The sequence below is a fragment of the Lolium rigidum genome, chromosome 5, assembly GCF_022539505.1.
Source record: "Lolium rigidum isolate FL_2022 chromosome 5, APGP_CSIRO_Lrig_0.1, whole genome shotgun sequence".
Classification (NCBI taxonomy): Eukaryota; Viridiplantae; Streptophyta; class Magnoliopsida; order Poales; family Poaceae; genus Lolium; species Lolium rigidum.
Window position 1 is genome coordinate 104,413,507 of NC_061512.1, and position 6,597 is coordinate 104,420,103.

Genomic DNA, 6,597 nt, shown 5'->3' on the forward strand with positions numbered 1-6,597 from the left:
CGGGACCCATGATCCCGCATCGTAAACGGCTCGATCGGAGAACGTTGAACGAGATGGCGCGATCGAGAAAAAAACAATGCCAGAGAGGCTGCCATCTGGGCCCTACATCCCTCGGCGGTGCGGATTTGCGTTGACTCGGCCGGCGAACCCGAGAATTCGCGATGCACGGGCCACCATACGCGACGTTTTGGCCGCTTTCGTCGGGCTAGGTGGCCTCAAAAACGAGAAAAAAAAAAGTTTTGACATGCACCACGGAGGGACCAAAATCGTCGGCCATGGTACACCAGCAACCACGGCGCGACTTCAACTTCGTCGGCCATGGCAACTTTTCTTGTAGTGCATGAAGGCGCCTATGGAACTCATCAATCGGCTCATAAGATGAAGTGGTTGATCAGGCGATCAGGGTTTTATTGGCCCACCATGCTTGAGGAGTGTTTCAATTACTATAAAGGGTGTCAAGCATGTCAGAAGTTTGGGAGCATTCAGATGGTACTCGCATCAGCAATGAACCCCATCATCAAGCCTTGGCCATTTCGAGGATGGGGCATGGATATGATCGGCAAAATCCATCCTGCATCGAGCAAAGGCCACGAGTGGATCTTGGCCGTTACAGATTATTTCACTAAATGGGTGGAGGCCGTCCCTATGAAGTCTGTGGCATCGAAGGACGTTATCGGTTCCGTGAAAGAGCATGTCATTCTCAGATTTGGGATTCCCTGCACCATCACGACCGATGGAGGTTCGGTTTTCGTTTCTCGCGAGTTCAGAGATTTCTGCGAGGGCATGGGAATTAAGTTGATCCGATCATCTCCATACTATGATCAAGCAAATGGGCAGGCTGAGGCGTCCAACAAAAGCCTTATCAAGCTGATTAAGAGAAAAATCGACGAGTACCCTAGGCGTTGGCACGAGGTTTTGTCGGAGGCTTTATGGGCTTATCGCATGTCATGTCATGGAGCAGTGAAAACCTCTCCATACCATCTGGTCTATGGACAAGAAGCCGTGTTACCCTGGGAGATCACAGCTGGGTCGAGACGTGTCACGTTTCAGAATGACTTGACAACTGAAGAGTATGCAGCCCTGATGAGTGATAGCGTTGAGGATCTGACGGAACTTAGACTTTGGTCACTTGAGAAAATTAAGCGAGAACAAGGCCAAGGTAGCTCGTGCATATAATAAGAAGGTGAAGCCAAAGGAGTTCCATGTTGGTGATCCGGTATGGGAAGTCTGTGTTGCCGTTGGGGACTAAGGACAAGGCGTATGGTAAATGGTCTCCAAATTGGCAGGGCCGTACAGGGTTGACCAAGTCCTAAAGGGCAATGCATACATGCTCGAGCAGTTGGATGGTGTGAAATTCCCAGTGGCCGTCAATGGCCAGCATCTCAAGAAGTATTTTCCAAGTATGTGGGATGATGGGCAGTGAGATACGGGGGCCGATTTTAAACCGGCCAGTAAAAAAAAGGGATTTCTATTTTCGTGCCCTCGGATCGTTAGTTGTACTCAGTTTTCCCCAGCCCCTTAGTTTTTCCTCAGTTTTCCCCAAGCCTATGTCTGAAACCCGCGAAGGAGCTCGGACGGAAGGAATCCGTTTATTTGGACGTTCGTGGCCGACGTGTTGCGCCGCGTCGTCCGTGGGGCCGCGTCGTGTGGGGCCGGGTCGTGTGGGGCCGCGTCGCGTGGGGCCGGTAGAAAGGGACCGCGTGGGACAGGACGAGAAGCGTTTGGTTGCACGTGAGCAGGAGCTGGGTTTTGTCTCTCTCGGCCCAAATTGGCATTTTTAAGAGCACCTTTTCCCCTCTTTCTCTCTCTGTCTTTTTCACCAAATTAGTATCAAATCTAGAGAAGCTTCTATTTCTGTCTTTCTTCAATATGGCAGCAAATCTAGTAGCAAATCTCCGGGGTTATTTATGCCTTTTGGCCCTCGTTTTTTGCCCAATATGGCAGACAAATCTAGTAGCAAATCTAGAAGCTAGTATATGATAAATTCACAACAAGATAATCACAAAACTAAGTATAATACATAAACGCATACGAGCAGCCAAAAGCGAGCAATAACGTTGTTAATGTTCACGACAAACTAAGCTGAAAAATATACAAGATCACACACGCAATGTATGGACAACAAGAAGATTAGGATGAATGAATTTGTTCTTCATTCCTCCCCATATATTTCTTCGTCGCTCCATTCGTGCATTTCCCTAAGGAAATATTCATTGAACTCCTTCCGTCTGTAGTGTGAGGCCAATACATCCTCCAAACGGTATGGCCTGTGTTCATTTCTCAAACCGTAGAGTCTTATTCTATCCACACGTAGTGGCCACTCATCCCAGGCATTTGTATCATGAGAGTACTCTCTGATATAACCCAAATCCGTGTAGTAGTAGATGCTGCCAGGTTGAAGTGTTGGGTACACTCTGGTGTCGACGGAGATACACCGGATATAATTCACGAAGAAGGCATTACTGCCAATGTTACTGACCGGATGGAGAGAGCGGCTCTGAGTGTCCACACGGTACACCAATGGTTTGCCCGCCAAAGCCTCGCCGACCAACAACACAAGCAGCAGATCACCATCCGACTTCACAAGGTAGAACTTCGACGTCCAAGTTCCGGAAATGAAATTAGTGTCTCCATCTTGACGAGTGCTCGCGCGCCGCCGTAACCGTACATTGGTGCACACTATTCTTCCGATCTCAAAATTGTCCGCAGCTACGCATACGAGCTCACCATTGAACGGGGTAATGCAACGCAAACAATGGTTCTTGATCGAAAATCTTCCTTCTCCCCAATCCCCATCTTCATTTATATCCTTAGTTGGAGTGCTCTCATCGACCCAACCAATTTCCGGCGGGTAATGTGCGGCAACGAAGACCATAGTCGGGGATTTGATAACAGCGATCGATTTCGAAAAACGGATGGCATCCGCGCCTCAAACATAGTGTTTGATTTCTTTGTGAGTGGGTTCGAGCAGTCGTATCTTGTGCGGCGGGTTCTTCCGGGCAAGCACGATGACGCCACAGGAAAAGCCGACGAAGTAGAATCTAAAATATATTGAAAAGATAACATTCGAAGCACTAAGATTGAAAATAAGATCTATGGTGACGCCACGGGAAAAGCCGAGGAATTTGAACCTTGCACGAACCGTAGATAGATCTATGGTGACGTAGCGGGATGTGCCGAGATGGAGGAAGGTGAACTCGGCGGCGCGTGGAAGGGCGTGGTGTAGCATGATCCATTCGTGCAGGTGCACATCGGGATCGAGTAAACCCGAGCGCCAATTTCTACGAGACTTGCCTCATAGCGAGTAGCTGTCCACGTACTCCTCTTTCGCCAATAAGCATTCGCCGATCTTGTGAAGTGGTCCGTCGGCCGTGAGACCGGCCCGAGTTCACGGAGGCGCCGCGCTTGGATGCGCCGCCCTCAGAGGCGACGGGCACGGCGGCGACAGGCTCGGCGGCGACGGGCTCGGAGGCGACTGGCTCGGAGGGCGACGGGCTCGGGGCGATGGCCGCCGGCGCATTCTTCTTCTCCATCGCCGGCGGGGAGGGCTCGTACGGCGGTTGGGGTTTTTTGGAGAAGTTGATGGGACGTGAGAGGGGTGGTTTCGTGCGTGAGCGATAATGAGACGTACCGTGTGCGAGAGGGAGGGAGAGAGGGGCTTACGCGTCCTAAATGCGACCCGCGTCAACAATGGCACGTCTTCCACATCCGCACCGCGACACGCGTCAACAATGGCACGTCTTCCACTTCGCACCGCAACACGCGTCCTCGAGTCTAACCCCGGAAATTTAGATATACTCGTGTATACCCTCGAGTCATATACTAGCATTTTTTGTATGCTCAGTTTTCACCTTGAGTGCTAATACTGGCTAGTGCAATATACTCAGTTTACCCTCAAGTGGCTGGTCAACAGAGAGTCAACAAATGGGATTAACTAGTTAAATGAGTTATTTAATGTGCAAAAAATTCCGAAAAAGAGTGGCACTTACTCATGGAGTCTTTACCACAATTTTCCACTTCTCAAATCATAGATAAATCCTAGATAAATCAAGTTTCACCACAAATTGCCACTTCTCAAATCACCTAGTAGCTATGAAGGTGCATGGTTTTCCATAATAAGCCCTACCCAAAACAGACTTTCCCCAAAACATACTTTGTCCGAATGAGACCATAATTTTCACACTCATGTAGATTTGTATTGCAAATAGTTTGAGGTAGGCCAAGATGGGTTTCATTGTACAAAACACGCATTTTCCATTTTTTAAATCTCATATTTGAATCCCTTAGTCCGTTTACTACTCACTTGCCCTTGGTTTCTTGATACTACTCGCTTTGCCCTCTCCCTTCACAAACTCTCACGGACGCCCAACATTGCCCCGATTGGTCTAGCCCATGTCACGCGGATCGTGCCCGACGACCGTTGATCGTATGATCTAACAGGCGAGGATAACCCCTATCTCTCTCTCCGGTCGGGGCCACCACCCTCTCTCTCTCTCGTCGTCGGTTAGCTTCACGCAAAGTTTGGTTTTACGCATTATTTTTCACGAGCTAAATTATAAACTCTTTTTAGGCATTACTTTTCACGCAAAAAATGATAAACCATCACCGATTTGTTGTAGCCATTACTTTTCACGCAAAAAAATGATACACCATCACCCATTTCTTGTACCCATTACTTTTCACGCAAAAAATGATAAATCATCACCGATTTGTTGTAGCCATTACTTTTCACGCAAAAAATGATACACCATCACCCATTTCTTGTAGCCATTACTTTTCACGCAAAAAACGATAAACCATCACCGATTTGTTGTAGCCATTACTTTTCACGCACAAAAATGATACACCATCACCCATTTCGTGTACCCATTACTTTTCACGCAAACAACGATAAATCATCACCGATTTTATTGTAGCCATTACTTTTCACGCAAAAAATGATACACCATCACCCATTTCTTGTAGCCATTACTTTCCACGCAAAAAATGATAAACCATCACCGATTTTGTTGTAGCCATTACTTTTCACGCAAAAAATGATACACCATCACCCATTTCTTGTAGCCATTACTTTCCACGCAAAAAATGATAAACCATCACCGATTTTGTTGTAGCCATTACTTTTCACGCAAAAAATGATACACCATCACCCATTACTTGTACCCATTACTTTTCACGCAAAAACGATAAACCATCACCGATTTCTTGTAGCCATTACTTTCCTTTTAGGCATTACTTTTCACGGTAAAATGATAAACTATACCCCCACAACGGTCGTCTCCTCCTTAATTTATTGTGTATAAACCCCCACAACGGTCATCTCCTCCTTATTTTATTGTGTAAACCCCTACAACGGTCATCTCTCCCTTATAAACACCCACACGGCCATCCCTTGTGTCAATAGGTTCGCCTCTCTCTTCTTCGTTCACATACACTTTATCCATTGCCATGGCTTCCACGTCTCGGACGCGGACCGGAAGGGAAGGGGAAGGGGAAGGGGAAGGGGAAGTGGATCATCATCATTGCCACCACCACCGTCAACACCGCCATTGATCATAGAGGAGTTCTTCATCGTCGTCTATGAAGACCCTTTGGTCAAGAAGGTACGTACGCGTTCCCACATATATGATGCATGTGATTAATTATGGGCATGTTCTAAAAAAACCTTTAATTTCAAGGGTTCCCTAATTTCAAACGATCGGCGCTCGATCTCTTTGCAGGAACTCCCAAAAAAAATTGCGGACTATCTTGACGGCAAGGAGCCAGCTAAGGTGTATCTCGCGAGCAGCTGATCGCGGTCCTCGTCCGTGGACCGTGGAGGTCCTATTTGACGGACAAGGCCGGATGTACCTCGACAAGGGCCGGGAGAAATTCGCCATCGCGCACGGTGTGGATTTCGGTCTGGTTCGTACACTTCAAATATGAAGGCGATGATGTGCTCACGATGAAGGTGTTCGACGGAACAATGTGCAGGAGGTACTACTACTCGGACGACGAAGATACCGACGATGAAAGCGACGACGACGTGAAGCCATGCATCCATCCCCTTTAGATAATTAAGGGGATTATGACCAAGAATATATATGTAGCTTCATATGCATCGATTTAGAGATCTAGCTATTTTCTATATATTATGCATGTAAAAAATAACATCGCATTTCCACTATTATTCGAGCACCACATCCTCCAAACGATGCCGATGCCAATGCCGATATCGGCATGGTCAGAACGGCTATGCTTGCCGCCACTGCTAGGTCAACGTCGGGATGCACAATGTTTAGCATAAGAGTCACTTTAGATTAAGCTGCGAAAATAGTCACGTGCCATGGGCTGAGGCGGCCCCTACAGAAGCGGCTCTATATTATATTCTCTAAATAAAATAGACGACCACAGCGGTCATTGGCTGCGGAGGCCCCACAGAGCGGCAATATATAATTTTCTATAAATAAATAGACGACCCACTGGTCATTGGTTGCGGCAGCCCCATAGAGCGGCCCCATTTGTCATTGGCAGCACCGCGTATACAATCAGAAATAAAACGGCCCACGCGTCGGCCGTAGATGGATCCACCCGTCGAGCACGAGATGGTCGGCGAGG